Source organism: Lissotriton helveticus, chromosome 7 (genome assembly GCF_964261635.1).
Source record: "Lissotriton helveticus chromosome 7, aLisHel1.1, whole genome shotgun sequence".
NCBI classification, from domain to species: Eukaryota; Metazoa; Chordata; class Amphibia; order Caudata; family Salamandridae; genus Lissotriton; species Lissotriton helveticus.
This window is the reverse complement of record NC_136068.1, coordinates 1724400702-1724419608: the sequence shown is the minus strand read 5'-3', so window position 1 is coordinate 1724419608 and position 18907 is coordinate 1724400702. Positions and strand designations below refer to the sequence as shown.

Sequence of the window (18907 nt, the reverse complement as noted above, 5' to 3'; positions counted from 1 at the left end):
TGGGGTTGTAGGCTTGAGGGTTGTAGGATGGAGGGCTGTATGCTGGCAGATCCTTGCGGTTTCCTGTTGGGTTCATTCTTCTGGTCTGTATCTCTTTTCTTCTTAGCCTAAGTTAATGTATAGATCTCTTGTCTGTAATTCTGCCACAAACTCCTCTCTTCTTTTTCTCCAGTGTTCTATGTAGCCAGTTTTAAGCCCAGTCGGATGTCTGCCTTCCAGCACTGCCTCACGCCCCACACACTCTGTCTGGTTGCCTTGCCTAGAAGTCTCTGCAACAGAAACAAAAGGAAGTATTCTGTTTTCTGTGTTCACAACGGTTGCCTGTGGTGCAAAATTCCCAGCGAAGCACCTGAAACCAATTGTTTGACAATTGTTTGACAGTATACGTGTAATCTCCAGCTTGTAAAGCTGCCATTATATCTATTGTTCAATGCAGCCATGGAGACTCTTTCCTGTCTTGTTACTGTGCATGTTGCATGTATTTATTTCCTTAAAAGGATGATTTCAGACACATGCCTTCTTATGTTCTCTAGATACAACTCAAAGGCCTCGTCTCAAGTTTAGGTGGGGTGTCCTACTGATGTCTACTCTCTTGACCCTGTCCTTGTACATTGCCCTTTGCATTGTAAATTTACTGTGCGTCAAGCAAGTCTGCTGCCCATACAACAAATTAATTTACTTTTCCATGTTATTGTTCTCTCACTCGTCTGCAGTGCATGGTACACATGCTACTTAATTGCCTTGAGTTCCTAACAGCTCAACCTGGTCATGTTCAGATATACATTTTCTTCCCACTGAGTACAATTAGAAATAGAGAGCTGAATTAATCGAAAACACATTTGGGCTCTTAACAAAGGCATTTTGGAGGAAATAAGGCAGTACTGTTTGTTGTAGGTAATGTTACTAGCCTTTGGGGCCCAAAGCATCGTAAATGGTCAAAAATGGCAATATTCAATGTCAAAACCCACGCAGTAGCATCAATTTCTTGGGTGGTAGTATGTAGTGTAATGATCGCAGATCCTGTCAGACGAGCAAATATTGTACGAATGTGTAGGCTGCGTGAACAGAACAGCTACTTATTGGAGGGTACGTTGTTTATTTATGAGCAGCAGTTATACAGGCACAGCTAGCCCTTCGCCCAAGCAGCAGCTACCAGGACTGGTAACATGGACACTCAAATGCCTACACATTTCAACAAGCAATGCTGTCAGACATTAGCACTAGACTAGTGGCAGTCCCTTATAGGGGTTCTAAACCTCCATTTAGCATCATTGTATTATAGCAAATGAGCCCTTTTCTGGCCTGACCATCCAATGCAGATCAAAGACATCTTCAGGTATGAGAAGCATTGCATCCTCAAGGTCACTCTCTGTAACTTTGAAAGGTTAAGAGCAATGCTGTGAGAGTGCACTTGATTTAGCCAGAAAATAAAAAAATAAAAATTATGTTTCTGTTATATGTAATGTTTTTTTGTTAAGCCACTGGTTTGGTTTATGATATGTTATTTTTTTTGTATGCCAACCTTCTGTCTTGAGCGTAATTGTTCTTTTAAATATTTTTCCTAATATGTAATAAATCATAACGTTCTCCTGAAATTTGTACAAATTTATTTTGAATTTACGATTTTTTAGGCTTCTTTCTTTTTCCTTTTCTTCTTTCCTTTTACTTCTGTAACTTTATACAATAAGTTGCAAAATTTCTGTGACTTCTCTACCTGAACCTTTTGTTGGGTATATCGATTGTCTGTCCCTGGTTCAGGGTTGTTGGACTGCCCCTGTAGTTTCTTAGTGGACGAGTGACGCGACATTGAGCCGAGAGACCAGATCGGGACTACGTTGCCGGCTTCTGCACATGGAGGGCGTGCCGATCTGCAAGTGAGAGGCAGGGGGCCTCGCGTAGTGACTCTGGCTACACCGGCTGGGCTGGTACGATCCCCGTGCTGGGAGCGGCCCTGCGAGAGAGCGTCCCCTCGCCAGCAGATACTGCAATGTGGGCTCTTGTGGCAAAATCGGCTGGATTGACAGCCTCCGAGACCCGCTGCCTGCCATAAATTAGGACGTGTGCGGTGGTCCTTGCCGAGTAGAGTGGGAAAGGCAGGGGCGGCTGGGAGAGTTGGAGGCCAAATCACGCATAAGGAGAATCCACCGAACATAGCCAAGGGAGTCTGCTGAGGCCACTGAATCACCACTGAACACACCACATGTGCCTCTGACTGTCAAAGTGCTGGAGTAACCACCAGTAATACACTCCTGCATGAAAAGTAGGATCATAGGTGTATGGAATCAAAGGCATGGGGCAACTGAAAAGGTGGCTACGGCCTTTGCATCACCTCAAACCTGGGGCTGTGGTGGCTTTCTGTGCTACTGATCCCAGCTCAGTTGCCGGGGGAAGGCTCTGGCTCCCCTTATTTGACCTGCAAAATCTGTGACGGCTCTGCAAGCGAGACACTCTGATATCCAACAGTCCCATTGCTGGGTCGCTCGGATGGAGAGGCTGGTGAGCGCGCCCCAAGCAGCAAAATATTCAGCCACCGCGTGGTGCGCACCCTCGAGAACTGGTGGTGTGGCCTAACAAGGAAATGAGGAAGACAGATACTAGACAACGCAAACTTCCCTTCGAAAATAAAAGACATACCAGAATAGCGGAATCAGAGACTGAACCCGAAAATGAGCATGGCTTGGGCATGGCGGGGGGAAGTGACGACATGTGCTCTATCCTTCTCGAGGTGTGTTCTGGCCTCAAACTATTGATACTAAAATTGATAAGCTCACGGATCGAATGGATCAAGTTAAGAAACAAGTGGATTCGCACTCTGGATAGATCAACTTGAGAACTGGGTCTCCGAAGCACATGAGTTCCACACGGAGTCCCGAGAACAATTACTGAATATGGGGAAAGTGCTGGAAGTTATCAAGGCCAGGAATGAGGCTTAGGGCCAGATGTAGGTAACTTCCATTTAGCGAGTCCTTAATAGCGATTATTACCAAATCGCTATTAAGGACTCGCTAAATGGAATGTAAGTAGGAATCTCTAAAATATTAGCGATTCCTTAACATTCCTTAATAACGAATCGGTAATTCCTATTCGTTATTAAGGAATACCTAGCCATTCATTCCTACGGGCTAGGAGGCCCATAGGAATGAATGGGAAGAGATTCACTATTAGCGATTCGCTATTACCGTATCGTTAATGCAGGAGGTATTTCAAGGGTGCCAGGGTGTCCAAAGGACACCCTGTTGCACCCCTGAAAGGTGCAAGTATGCACATGTGGCGCACATACATGCCCTAAGGGCATGGATGTGTGCCACATGGCACATAAAAAAATGCAAAAACTTGCTTTTTGTAAGGAAATCGCTACTTACCACCAACTTGAAGTTGGTGGTAAATAGTGATTCCTGAAGGCTGAGGTGGACTGTTTTTAGTGCTACCTACATTGTATTTAAGGAATCGGTATTTCCGATTCCTTAAATGCAAGAGCAAAATAAGGAATCGCTATTTTGCGATTTCTTATTTTGCATGTATGCTTAAAGTCACCTACATAGCACATGGCTTAATACCGGTCGGTAACGCTGAAATTCTCTGAATTTCAGGGTTACCAACCGGTATTTAGCAACCTACTTCTGGCACTTTGAGGCTAGATCCTGCTGCATTAATGTTTGCTTAACTGAAATCCATGAGACAACAGCCATGGGCAGGGTGGAGGACTTTGTTGAAATCTCCTTTGCGATCTTTTGCCGACTTCTCTCTCAACGATGTTCGTAGTGGAAAAGGCCCATAGATCCCAGGCCCCCAAACCACCTGTGGGAGGTACGCCAAGACCTACTCTGGCCCGTATTTTGAAGTACTGGGACAGTGACACCATCTTGCGGGTGGCTAGAGAAATGGCCCAGATCACGCACCAGGTAAACCAGATCTCCATTTTCCCAGACTTCACTCCATCGGTACAATCGGTGAGACATGAATTCGTCCCCACCAAACATCTCCTTAGACAGGCAGGTGTCACATATGCCCTGCTATACCCAACCAAGCTGAAAGTTAATCATGAAGGAAACCAGCATTTTTTCACAGATGCAAAATCAGCTTTAAAATTTGCCAAACGCTGCGTAAAACAAACGGTAGACAAAAACCACAGAGCGAACGGAGGGAACACTTAGCGACAACAATTAACTTGAGCTCACTCTGTATTAATCTGTGTTTAATGTGCTGGGGGAAGGAATACTTCATTTCAGCTGTACCTTATGTTAGACTCTGCTGTCTTAGCCTTAGTCCCCCTGGACTGAATGGAGTGTTGGAACACTACGGTCCTGTTCGGTTGAGTCACGTTCTTATGGAGACTCTAAGCCACCTGGTTTTTACTAGGGTGTTAGCCGGCGACATCTCGCCCCAAGGGAGATCTCCAATTCTTATTCAGTATATACATGTTGTTGGTTTGTTTGAAGTTGGGGGGAAGGTGGGATAATGTGACTCAACATATTTGGGGGTTTGGTGTGGGCGAGGGGGTAGAGGGTAGGGCAGGGGGTGCAACACAGCAGTGCTTGATTTTCTTGTCAGACATCACATGCTTTGTTGGTAATGGGAGGAATAAGACACACCCAGCATGCACTGCAATGACATAAAATGATATCCCTGAGGCTCTTAACCTGGAATATTAGAGGTCTGAATGACCACAGGAAGACTAGGTTAATACACGCATACTTGACCCGCCACAAGATAGACTGCTGCTTCCTGCAGAAGACGCATCTCCTGGATGTTTCAAGTGCTAAGCTGTGGCATAGCCACCGGGGCAAGATGCACTCCACAGGCTATTCTAATTATTCACATGGTGTAGACGTATTGACATGCAGGAGATTGAACTGGACAACAACACATACCCACATTGGCATAGAAGGCAGGTTTATTGTTCCCAAAGGCTCCCTCTGCAAAATAAAGGTAGTATTTGTGGTGATTTATGGGCCAAATACAGACAACCCTGATTTCTTTCACATGATTTGGGCCCTTATAGCTGGCTTGGACTTCGACACAGGCATTGGGGGGGGTGGGTCGATTTTAATGCTATATTGATCGACTCCTTGGACAGACTGGGTACGTCCCCAGCTTACATTCCAGGGAAAGTGCAGCACTGAACTCATTGATCCAAACTAACAACCTAGAAGAAATATGGAGACACCGACATCTGGTTAAAATTGAAGGATCATGCGTAACCGTACAGCATAGCACATAGTGCAGGCTAGACTTTTGGGTTGTGTCCCGAGACATTGCGGCATGGACCTCAGATGTCTCCCTTCTCCTCAGAACTTTCTCTGATCACACCCCATGCTTATTACAGCTAGATCTCCCCAAAGTACTGAGGTGTCCCTTCTCATGGAGGCTGCCTAATACGGTGCTGCTAGACCAAGTATTCTGCGAGGAGATTCGACAAGATATAAGTAACTACTTCAGTGAGAATGAAGGCTCATTTGAGGCAGCGGGTGCACTGTGGGAGGCATTCAAAGTGGTTATATGGGGCAGTTATATAGCGAAACAGACCGGAGTTCTAAATCAATTAGACAGAGGCTCTACATGCTTTAGAGTCAACTGAAGGATAATGAGATGCGCTTCTTTACCTCTAACAACAGAACACATATGGCTGCAGCTAGAAAACTGCTCACTGAATTTATTGAGGAGGCTAACCAGGAGGTTAAGTTTTGGGGAAATATAGCGCAGCTAGAAGGTACGGGGAAGGCGATAGACCAGGGAAGAAACCAGGAGGCATGCTTCGGTCATCGAGAACCACCAACATTATCACTGAACTCCACCAGAACGGGGGGGGGCCCCATCAGAGTGTCGCAACAAATACTGAATCACTTAACTGATTTTTACACAAACCTTTACACGTCTACCATTCCTGATATGCAGAAGGGGCTATGCAAGTATTTTGACTCATTAGAGTTTCTTTGGCTTAGTACAGTGCATAGGGATTACTTGGATGAACCTTATACCCTGGAAGATGTAACAAAAGTAATCAACTGTCGTCCTAATGACAAGGCCCACAGTCTTGACTGCCTACCAGCCTCCAATTACAAAACGAATAGTGACATACTTGACCCAAGACTCTTGGATGTCTAATGGGAATCATTGGAAACCGGCTTCCTCCCACCCTCGATGCGCGACGCAGTTATACTTACATTATTGAAGCCTGATAAGGACCATATCTACCGGGACTCCTATCGCTTGTTATCACTTATTAATCTGGATAATAAAATCATGGCTAAGCTCATAGCTCAAAGATTACAGCCACTGCTTCCATTGATAGCGAGGCCAGACCAATCAGGTTTCATACCTGGCCGGTCGACAGCACACATCTTGTGAACTATCTTTGCTCTGCTCCACTACTTACATCCCCAAACTCCGGCGGCGGCGATACTATTAGATGCTACCAAAGCATTTCACACCCTCAAATGGTCTTATATTTTTGCTGTATTGGTCAGGATGGGCCTCAATCCCACCTTTATAGCCCAAATTGGGCTTTTGTACACAGATCCCACAGCCAGGTTGAGAGTTAACAGCATTCTTTCTGAGAGTTACCCTGTATCCAGAGGCACTAGACAGGGGTGCCCTTTGTCCCCACTCCTCTTTTCTATAGTAATGGAACCTCTGGCCGACAGGATTCGACAACATCACGCGAATAGGGGAGTGGATTTTCGTCTACGGGTCTGACCATATCGCTTTACGAGGATGACATCACCCTCTATCTCACAGATCCAGTGACTAACATACACCCGGTGCTGAGGGAATTAATGTAATTCGGTGAACTATCTGGGATCCTTTGACCGATAGCACGATCCCATTCACACTGGATTATCAACTAACATGGCAGAGGGCCCAGTTAAGTACTTGGGGGTCTGGCTCTGTCGGGATGTGCAGGAACTCTGGATGATGAATTTCCATCGAGCAGTAAGTTGGTTTGAAAGTAAACTTGAGACATGGGTGCGCCTTCTGACCTCACTCGCGGGTAGGATAGCAATTGCAAAGATGCTTGTGCTGCCCAAATTTTTGTATTTCTTTATCATCAATCTTCCCATTATTCTCACTAAAACCTTTTTATACAAACTCAGATCCCTGTTCATTACGCTCGTGTGGGCTGGAGGGCAGGCTTGTATTGTTTGGGAGCTTTTAACTCTACCTCTGAACCAGGATGGGCTGGGTGTGCAAGATATCTCTATATGCCTACTGTGTGCAGGCTCAGTTTCTTCACCATTGGATTGTCCCTGCCCCGTTCCAACCACATATTGTGATTGAATTAGATAGGGCGGCGCCCGTTCCGCTGAATGTGGCAATCTTTTCTAAATTCCAGAGACAGAGAAACGAAATAGATACAACAGAGACGCTTAGATGGGCTTGGCATTAACTGCGTTTAAGAGCTGGAAATGGTGTGTTATTCACCCCATCTTCTCCCTTTGCATATAATCCCCTAATACCGGCAATGGCAGAGCATGGAGAAGTGCTCAGGGCTAGAAGATTGGGCTGGTTGACCTTAGCTGATCTGTATCAAGCGGACACCTCCGCAAACCCCAGATGAAGCGGAGACGAGCAAAACACACTTTTCGGACCTGCTTTTATAATATAGAACCAGGGCCACCTGCCGCAAACTGCAGGATTCCTTTCCCTCCCTCCCCACCCACCCACCTTGAATGCATTGGAGCAGTTGATATCGAATAGCGCCCAGCATAAGTTGATCACCCGCCTCTACACTACGATGCAGACCGACTTCCCTATAGCCAAACATACGTTGTTCGAGGGCTGGAATGAGAAACTGCCCACACTCCTGACTGAGGAACAGTTTTGCTGTGGGCAGCTAGAGCTGCTCTCCCAGAACTATAAACTATGCTTGATCCATTTCAAATCCCTACATAGGTACTATAGAATACCTGCGCAATTCATGCGTATAGGTCTCTGGGGGCATGCACGATGGTGGAGATGTAACGCTTTGCAGGCTCCCTTTCTTCACTTGGCCTGGCATTGCCCCAAAATAGCGCAATTCTGGGTGTCGATTTTTGCCTTCATAAAGGAGGTACTTGACCTAAGACTGGAGCCATCGCCCTTGCTGGGTCTCTTGGGGTGCACGAAAGACATACCAGTGGAGCTCAGATGCCTTAGTGTTACTCTTGGCGAAGAGACATGTAGCCATGTCCTGGGGGAGGGCCGGGGTCCCACAAATGAAATGCTGGGTAGCAGACATCACACTCTGTCAGGAACAACTGAATACATTTTGGGAACTAATGCCTGCAGCATCCAGACCCCGGGAAACCTGGGGCCCATTCCAAGATTGGGTTTGTGTCCGTGCCATGACAGTGGATGGTGCAGAGGTGCCCTAGGGCCTCAACACTCAGATGTGCAAATAGAGACTGGGTGGGGATATGATACTGTTTTGCCTATGGTAGCTGGGGGGTCAGTGCTGTGGGGTCACTGTATTGTTTTTCTTCCTATATATGCCCTCCCTTTATTAAGTGTATAGCTGACAATGAATACGAAGCTGTGACTTTCCATTTAACCACATTGTGATATAATACATTGCTGTTGTCTGTTTACCCCCACATAGTTGAGGTTTATTTATGTATTTATTTATTTCTCTTTGTAAATGCTATTCCTTTTGATTTTATGGTAATCTTGATCTTTTTGTGTACATGCAAACCTTGATCCTATATGACCGCTTCAGTTCTATGCATAATGTTACCAGTAGATTTCCAAGGATTGATATGGGATAGGACAATTGTTCTTAACATGTTTACTAGAAGATGCATTCTCTGTTTTCCTGTGTATCAAAACTTCAATAAATGAATAAAAAAAATTAGGTTTCAGTCGCTTTGGAAGGCGTTCCATTACACTGTACTGAGACTCATGAGAAGTACTCAGCAAAGTTCTGATCTTTCCCTGGTCAGTGCGCCATAGTGTAGTCATATTCCTGTAGTCACAAACCCCAATATTCAATTCTAGAAGGTATCTTGGTTTGTGGATTGCCAAAGGTGGTGAGCAATGCTTGATAATCGAGTATAAGAGTGTAGGGTTTTCCATACGTGGAAATATTCACAAGCCCACACCACTGCTAAACATTCTTTCTCAGGTTGTGAATATGCACGTTCAGTTTGTGACAAACTTCTGCTTGCGTATGCTACAATATGCCTTAGAGCATTTTGGTGTCCACTGTGTTGGGTAAGGATTGCGTCTAACCCGACCAGACATGTGCCGACAACAACCTCTCTATAAAGCTTCAGATCAAGAGGCCATTTCAGGGACGTTCCCAAGTGCATGCTTGATTTTATTAAAACTTTATTAACATTGTTGTGACCACTAAAATAAAGCATTTCTTTTTGTTAAGCCTCTTAAGAGAACACTTACACTGGCAAAGTCACTTATGTATCCGAGTCCCACTAAAAAGTAAAAAGTAATGAAAAGGGGGCAGGTAAGGAATACCTGACCCCCCCCCCCCCCCCCCTCCCCGATATGGTGGGGTGGGGGGGTCCCACAGGATCCATCTGTGAGTATAAATTCACCACAAATATTCAGCTGTAACCACAGAAAAACAAAACGTACTGGCTACCACCCATCTTTCTTTGGGTGAGACAAATCCCAGGGGCATGCAAGTTTGTAATGAAGGAGGGGGACTCACAGGGCCCCCCCCCTAAGCTTTTGCTGGGGCACTTAACAATAGAAACTAAGGGGGCCCACTTGCCCCCCCACAGCCCCAGGGACTGCCAACCAGGGACATCCACCTCCTCTGTGCACCAAACAATATAAATGCGGGGTGGGGCCCTCTTGGCGCCCCGCTGCCTCGGGAGCCATCACCGCCCGGGGCAGTCAATGTAAATTATGGAAGCAGCTCCACACTGGCCCAAAGACCCCCACCTCCCTGGGGCACAAACATTATTTTAAAAAGAATATGGGGGAGGCCCTTGGGTATGCCATCTCCCCGGGGAAGATATAATATATTTCTGGGGGAGCCCCGGGGCACATACATTATTTTTTTTAAACGAGGGAGGACCTGGGGAACGCCACATTTCCAAGGCAGAAATAAAATATTTGGGGGGTCCCTGCTGCCCCGGGGACCTTCCACCTTCCCAGGGCCCTAACAGAATAATTAAGAGGTCTGTAGCTGACCCTCGGAGACCAACCCTCTCTGGAGCTAAATACTTTAGTGAGGGGGGCTGTGGGACCACCTCATGGTGCTGTAGATGGTTCTGGGGATCGTCGCACCCCAGGGTTCGCTGCTGCTTTGTCCCAGTGTGCCCATCCCAGGACATACCAGTTTGCTGTGGCTTGGCGTGAGCTATGGCAGTCCTGCCAGGCCACTGCAAAATATCTGCTTTCAGCTAGCATGAACATTGAAAATACACTCACTTACTTGAAGTGGAGCAAAATTGCTTTAATAATCATGGAGCTGCCTTTCCAGCAGCTCCCTATGTATAAAAGCATTGCCGGTTCCCGCAGTAGGTTGGGAGCTAGCAGGGACCAGGGGGGCGTTCAGGCTCCCCCCACAGACCCCAATGAAAGGAACTGGGTGTGCTGGGTGGGAACAGGGCACCCAAAATAGAGACCAGGCACCGGGAGAATGGCCGGACGGGTGGGTGACCAGAAATCACATTTGCATGCACTGGCGGCTGCCCTGGTATCGTTGAAAAATTGGGGCTTTAGGCTGTAGGCCAGGTGGGGTTCTGGCCTGACATCTACTCTGTATTTGTTGTCCATTGAGCTCTGCCTCACTAATTTACTTTGTGTCAAGCATGTCTGCTGCCCATAGAACAGATTACTTTACTTTTCCATGTTATTGTTCTCTCACTCGACTGAAGGGCATGGTCCACATGGTACCTATATGCCTTAGGTTCCTACCAGCTCAACCAGGTCTTGTTCAGATATTAATTTTCTTCCCACCGAGTAAAATTAGAAATCGAAAGCTGAGTTAATGAAAAACACATTGGGGCAATTCACAAAGGGATTTTAGAGTAAATAAGGTAGTACTGTTGTAGGTAATGTTACTTGCCTTCGGGGCACAAATCATTGTAAATGGGAATAAAATGGCAATATTTCAATCAAAACTTCACTTGCAGGAATTTGTTCGTTGACACTATGTCCAATGATGACCGCAGATCCTGTCAGATGGGCATATATATTATACAATTGTGTAGACTGCGTAAAAAGAATGCCTACCTGCAGGAGGGCATGATGTTTAGTTACAAGCAGCAGTAATACAGCCCCGACCCAATCAACAGCTACCAGAACTGGCAGGGGTGACACTCAAATGCCTACACATTCCAACAAGCGCATCAGCACTAGACTAGTGGCAGTGTCTTATGGAGGGCCCTAACCTTATTTTACCATCATTGTAGTAAAGCAAATGTCCCCTTTTCTGGTCTGACCATCCAATGCAGATCAAAGACATGTTTAAGTATGAGAACCATTCCATTCTCAAAGTCAATCTCTGACATTTTGAAAGGTTAAGAGCAATGCTATGAGAGTGCACTTGCTTTAGCCTGAAATGTACAACAAAAATCATAACTAACTTGATAAATGTATTATTATGACTCAAGAAACTCAAATACAATTCATGTCAGAGTTATAAAGAGTGACAGCACTGAGGAGTGGTTTGGCCCAAAGCAGTATTTTTAAGTGTTATCAATAAAAGTAGAAGGACCCCCAATTTGAGTACTGCAGCAATGTATTTTCTTCCAAAGTGTCATGAAAACATTGTAGGTTGATTATATGTAGTTCAGCAAGTTATGCTATTACAAACAAACAAATAAGGTGGCCCTATCTGTTTTTCCTGAATAGGACAAACTTGCACACAAACTTAAGGCTAATTATGAGTGGTGTGTAATATGTTGTCCTGTGCGAAAATCTCTGCTTTCCCACTTGTGGCGTCCTCCCCAGCCAGGATACTCAGAAATGAATATGCCATGCACAGAGTTTGGATTTACACCTCTTTATTGCTCTGCATGTAATTGTGAACTCAACATTCTAAACATGAACTCTATTCACCACACCTAAACGCTTAACGTGAGGGTTCTGTGGAGTCCGTCAGGAACCAAAAGGATCCAATCATCGTTAACTCACAAGACACTTAGGGGGTCTTACGATGGCGGGTGGACCTGAGTCCATGAGCCATCGGTGCGATGTTCGGGACCGCACACCAGACATGCGGCGGTTCCGCAGCATGAATTAGGATGCGACTGCAACCATGGAGGTTGCATTCTTCATTTTAACATTGCAGCGGGTGCTGCTAGAAGCATCTTAAAATCAATGTTAAAATTGCATGTTTTGCATTTCACTGCACTACATGGCAGGCACCACACGGTGCCTGCCACTTTGTGCAGTGAAAGTGCATACAAATTCCCCCCGACACATGGGGGGCCCACAACGGGCCCTCAAACCCAATCCCCGCTAAACAAACATCCTAATTTGGTGGACGGTGCCTGCTAGGCACCACCACCATCCGCCAGGCAATAGGACCAACTACCGTTGGCGGTGTAGCGGTGGACGGACTTTGCATCTGCCAGGGTACCCACCGCCATCCTAATTGGGCTATGGAAAAAATCCTGTGCGATGGTGGAAGGACCACCATCCTAATCAACCCCTTAATCTCTTGTCCTTGTTAAATGATATATACATATATATATACATCACCAATCATCCTGAGCCACAGAGTATATGCCGTAGACAGTTCAGGTACAGACCACAGAAGCGCGATGATTAAATTCCCAGTGCTTCATTTCTCCGATAGTCAGCATGACGCGTTTCGGTTGCTACACTGCAGCCTTGATCACCTGACCCCCCGGATACAAGTTAGTGCTTGTAGGAACTGGGGTCACCAGTTCCCCGGGGGTAGCGTGGCCCGAGCAGGTAGGCACCCGAAGCTTAGGTGTAAAGTGACCACAGAGCACACACATACACTGAGACAGGTAACACACACAATGACTGAGACCACACCAGTGAGATTGATTAAAACAATGTACTTTTATCTGGATTAAGGTCACGGCTGATAGACCATTCGGGGTGATCAGGTAATCCAGTTAGCATTAACTCAATTCACATTTCCTTAAAAGAGTATACTTTTCATTACTCAGCCATAAATAGATAAATAAATAATAAATGGTAAATAACTGTAGGCCTGGCATCAGCCTTGCTCCTAGTCAGCACCTGTAAGAAAATACACGGTAATAACCTCTTTGTCAAAATTATATCCTATCACCCCCTTCAAGAAATTCACTAGTGGAAACCTCCATCAATATTGCATTTAGCAGGGGCAGATCTGGTGCATGAGGTCACAATCAGCTTCTAAATAAATAAGCAGTATGAACATTACATCAGGCCAGAATAGACATTTCCATTAAAAACTAGGCAACATCCTTAAATCAGCGTGAACCTCCCCTTACGGCAGGTATAAACATTTCCTTAGTCAGGAGTAACATTATATAAGGCAATCACCACACTCCTGGTAGTAGGGTCTAACAGTCGCCTATAACCAACTACTTTCCCCAACCAGAGGTTAATTTGGACCAACTTAGGCCCCAAAGGTGTCTCTTGGGGCTCTGGCCCATTTCCAGTACTTGGGAAGGATTTCACATGGCCAACGGGGCCCAACAACAGTATTCCCCAGGGGAGGGGCGAACTCTGGGCCTCCTGTAGCCTTCCGCCCTCCTTCCCGGGGGTTACCTGGTCTCTTCAGGCCTCCTCGGCCCCTTGCGGCGTTGTCAGCAGGCCTCGGGGTGAGAGGGGCTGGTGGCAGGCACAGCAGGGCGGCACGGGCCACGCGCTGATGGTAGGGCCGGCCCCAAGGGTGTAACTGCTCGGAGGGGCTCTCAGGCTCTTCCGGAGCCCTCCGATGGTGAAGTTGCTGGTTCTCGGGCCTGTCGTGATATCAGCGGTGTGGGGGACCAATGGGAAAGCTGACAAGGAAGGACCTGGCTCTCACGGCCAATAGGGGCGCAGATAATGGGGGTGCGCCAGCCAGGACCAATGGCTGTGCGGCGTTTGACGGGGGCGGGATCCAGATAGACGCCCCCGCCACGTGATGGTGGAGGCAGGCTTCAGGGCCTAGCGCTGATCTTCTCCTCAGATCGCGGCCTAACTAAGATTTACGGCGGCCCTCACCTGGTCCCGGGGGGCCACCGAGGGGGTGATGAGGTCGGCGCTTCTGGGCCGGCAGAGGCCGCAAACGGCGCCTGAGGCTCTGGCGGGGCGGCAAGGGCCGCGGCGGTGAGTGGTGCCACCAGCGCTTCTCCTCAGCGCTTCAAAGCACAGAACTAGCAAGGCTTCGCAGCGCTTCTCAGGGGGGCAAATGGGCTCGGTGAAAGGCAGGACGCACTTGGGGACAATAGCGCTTCACCTGGGGGCCCAGCGCTTGGGTGACACCCGCTATGGGGGCAGTCACAGCAGTTCTAGCAGGACAGGCAGTCTGAGTAATAGCGCTTCTCAGGTACAGCGCTTCAAGGCACAATAGCTTCCAGGACCTCAGCGCTTATCAAGGGGGCACAGTAGGGGAGCGCTGGGTAGGCAGTGAAGGAAGGACAGCGCAGGGGCCACAGGTGCAAACAGAGGAGACAGAGATGGCACAGCCCAGTACCTGGTTGATCCCCAGTAGTCCTGGTCAGTTAGGTTTCTTCTCGGTGCTTGGTGGTTCTGGCGCCCTTTATGTCGAAGCAGATTCTTGGTTGCTTGAAGAGGGGGGGGTTGAGTTGAAGGCTGCTGACAGGTTTCCTCAGCAGGTCACTGTAGGTGGTCCCTGGGCTCCCCTCCCGCCGGGCCAGATCAGTGGGCTAGTTCAGTGTTCCTCACACAGCTTGGTGGGCAGTGCCTAAACCCTGTCACCCTCAGTGGTATAGGTTTATGACTAGGCCCTACCGCCTAAGTCTCCTGCGTAGGGTCCCCCAGGTCAGTGATGCCCCAAGTTTCCCTCCTTTTTCTTTTATAGTCCCAGGTCAGGTGACCACTCTCTGAGATGGCAGTTGGTGACCACTCCCCTATTCCGGAAGGTTCCAGGAGCTTCCTCACTCTAGCTATGGGCAGAGAAGGCAGGCTGGTATGGCAACAATGTTTAAGGGTTCCAGCCAGCTCCTGGCAACTAGGGTGCTACTATCAAGTCCACTCCGCAGTAGCAGGGGCCTGTGGCAGCCATATTGGTAGGGGAGAGCACCTGCACCTTGGCATTGTTTAGCAATGGGAAGGTGCCCAGAGACCTAAGGCCAACAAAAAGAAGGTGGGGAAAAACTGAGGCAAGGGCGAAAAAAATAGGGAAAGACCACCCTAGGGCTGACAGGTCTAACAGTGCTTAAATAGTGACTTCCTGGCTGAACAGAGTACGCGGCGTGTAGAGCTAAATACTTCTGATGTCAGTACATTATGAAGGTTCATTCAAAACTTTGTAACTTGTATATAAATAATTAAAATATTATAAATATATACACAGTACACATATATACGATTTCCAAAGCATCAGAATAAATAGGAGTAGTTAAAACTGTTTAAAATACAGCATCAAACAAATACTTCCTACTAACATGTTGGCCAAGTGGCCCCATGCTTTGTCATTACATCATATACCAGATCCTGAGCTCACATAAATAAATTCAAAATCGCCTTGTAATCGGAACAGAATCATAAAGTGCTTGTGCAAAAAAGTAACCTAATGTGCAAAATAGTGCAAAGTGCAAGATATCACGGAGTACTTGATATTAAAATTTCATATAAAAAATTCCAGGATAAAATAGTCAATAAAACATTAAATACCGGAAGCTTTGCGATATTAGGCAGAATATACTTGAGTCATAACTCAACCCCAACATTTAGGTGCAAGTGCATAAGATCCTTAAATCATTATTCTTTTTTAATTTAATGTATGGTCACTACAAAAAATATATATAATAATCTATATTGTTCAAGATACAGCTCTGAATTAACATCTTACTGTGATATAGCCTAAGTAATTTGCATACCAGATTGAGGGCAGTTTTCACAGATACCCAAAATGCGACGTGGGGAAATTAATCATAGTGGCAAGATAGCTAAAAAGCTGTTGTCTAACCTCAGACATTACAGAGAAATACTTTTTGAATATATAGACTACTGATTGAACTTATACAATACTTGATACATCTTTAACATTAGGGTTAATTTAGTTTCCTACTACTGTTTAAAGGAAATTATGAAGATCTTTCCCTGTGTTCAACCCCTTAGGGATTCTAGTGAATGTACTTGATTTCTAATTGTCTTAGGAGTTTTTCCCTGTTGCCACCCCTCACACTTTGGGCACTGAATCAATGATAAAATAGCTCACGTCCTTCAAATTTTTGTTATGTACCAATTTGAAGTGACTGGCTACAGGATAACTGTCATCAGAGTTAACAATTGCCCTTAAATGCAGCAAAATGCGGTTGAAAGATTGCAATTTGGTGCTGCCAATATATTTCAATTTACATTCTAATACGTAAACCGCATAATCTGTGCGGCACTTATATAGACCTTGAATTTTTATAGGGCTTGGATCAAACACACTCCAAAATTCACTGGTGTTGATACCAAAGTTGCAGGATCTGCAAGAGATGCACTTGTGGAACCCTGTCTTGCTGGATAACCAGTTCTTAGAGCTAACAACTTCCGGACTGGATTTCACTAGGGCGTCCCTCATCGAAGGGGCCCTTCTAAAGTTGATTGATGGTTCTTCAGGTAGTAGCTGGGCTAGAGTGATATCTGTTTTCAATAAAGGCCAATGCTTTTTTTATGATTCCCCTATCTTTCCTTTCTTCTGTACTGAAAGTAGTGATGAGTCTCACCTGTTCTTGATTGGTACTGGGATCTGAACTGTCTCTTATCACACCTTTCTTTTTTGATTTTGTGGTGACATTCAAACACTCATCTCTAGTGTGACTGTTGGCTTTACTTCTAGCTAGCTCCAATTCCTTAGGACAGCACCCACGTGCAAGAAATCTTTTATAGGCTTCAGTCTGGCATATCTCTAGGTCAGTTTCAGAACTGCAAATTCTTCGCATTCTCAGGAATTCCCCGAACGGTATGCCTGTATATATATATATATATATATATATATATATATATATATATATATATATATATGAAATTCCACAATCCTGCTTAGCCCGGGATCCCCCAAGACACAGGTACGGATAGGTTTTTCAAGTGTCATTTATTGCATTCAATTCAGCAGCATATTATGATGACAAGTATAAGAGTGTAGAGTTTTCCATATAAGAATATGTGGAAATCTGCACAAGCCCACACCACTGCTAAACATTCTTTCTCAGGTTGTGAATAGGCATGTTCAGTTTGTGACAAGTATATATATATATATTCACTGAAAAAAAAAGTTTTCATGAGTGTTATAGTTAGCTGGACATTTCACTCTTACAAACCATAAGAATTCCTCCGTTATAGTTAGTTGTGCTAACTATAACTCGCGCGCCCGCAATGCACTGCTGATGATGTAACATATTACATCATTCATGACATGGTCAGTGACACAACGGATGACATCACTGATGACATCTCAAATGACATCACTGATGACATCATCCAGTGAATGTGGTTTGTTTGAAATTTAAATATTTTCTTCTTTTTTTTGCAGAGTTGAATTGAATTGAATTGAAAATTCCATTTATATAGCGCATAACCACCCGAAGGCCTCGCAGCGCTAGAGACTGAATTCTGTGTGCGACTGCAGGGAAGGATTAATGCGCTTTTGAGAACAGATGGGTTTTCAATTCTCTCCTAAATGACATCAGGTTGCTGTTTTTCCCGAGGGACAGAGGCAAGGAATTCCATGCCTTCGCCGCTGAATAGGTGAAAGAGCGGCCACCCCATCGGGCTCTCTTGATTTTTACTTTGGTTGCCAGGTGCAGTGAAGCTGAACGTAGGGTTCTGAGCGGCATATACGGCGGTATTAGAGGGTACAGTACTGCCGGGACAGTTTGATGAAGGGATTTGTGCAGAATGCACATGGCCTTGAATAATGTTCTTGAGGCCACTGGAAGCCAGTGAAGCTCCTTTAGGGCGGTTCTCGCCGACTGCCAGCGAGGGATATTAAACAGTAGGCGGGCGGCACAATTTTGAGTGACCTGAAGTTTTTTTGTCACTGTTGCCGGGGCCCCAAGATATAAAACATTTCCGTAGTCCAGGCGGGAGAGAATCAGGGCCTGGACCATGACCCTCCTCGCCTGGAACGGGAGCAGAGGGAGCACTTTCCGGAGCATTTTCATTAGCCCCACGCATACAGAGGCAGTGATAGTAGCTTGGGACGAGAAGTCCAGCGCTCTGTCCAGCCAGAGTTTTATATAGCGCGAACTTGACCCGAACCGAATCGGGCATCAGAGCGCTTTACATAGCACCAGTTACCTTACATGAGGACACACATTCATTTTTGTTAGGCACTGGGAGATTAAGTGATTTGCCCAGAATCACAGGATGTTTGGCGTCGTTACCGAGACTTGAACCCAGTTCCCCAGATTCGAGGTCGAGCACCTTAGCCGTTGTGATTCCAGATAAGCATGACTATTACCTGGACTTTTGCAGGACTGACTCAGTAGTCTGCAAGGGGTTAAGGGACTGCATACATTGTGCACATTTGACTTACCACTGCTTGCCTCAATCCTTGAGTCGTTCTGCAAGTGCATAGATAGTGACTGGGTTCCTAGAGTGCTAGTAGTTGGCAGCAGGATAAGTTTATAAGCGCTTATGTTTCAGCAGATTGATTAGATAAGGACATGCTTCTGTCAGGATGATTGCAGGAGTGGACACAGACTCACAGTGTGATTCCAGACAAGCATGACTATTACCTGGACTTTTGCAGGACTGACTCGGTAGTCTGCAAGGGTTTAAGGGACCGCATACATTGTGCACATTTGACTGTAACACTGCTTATCTCAATGCC

General features: G+C 46.1%; 1 long non-coding RNA gene across 11 annotated transcripts in view; it reads left to right on the top strand.

Annotated features, from left to right (window-relative positions):
- LOC144770702 (uncharacterized) overlaps positions 1-18907 on the top strand; it is a 175887-nt gene that overhangs the window by 148442 nt on the left and 8538 nt on the right. For 8 of the 11 annotated variants that reach the window (XR_013598988.1, XR_013598983.1, XR_013598987.1 and 5 more), the window contains one exon: positions 173-1590. The exons of the other annotated variants lie outside the window; for them this stretch is intronic. This is a non-coding gene — a long non-coding RNA (uncharacterized LOC144770702). Of the gene's footprint in view, positions 1-172; positions 1591-18907 lie in introns of those variants that run through there. 11 annotated transcript variants of the gene reach the window in all.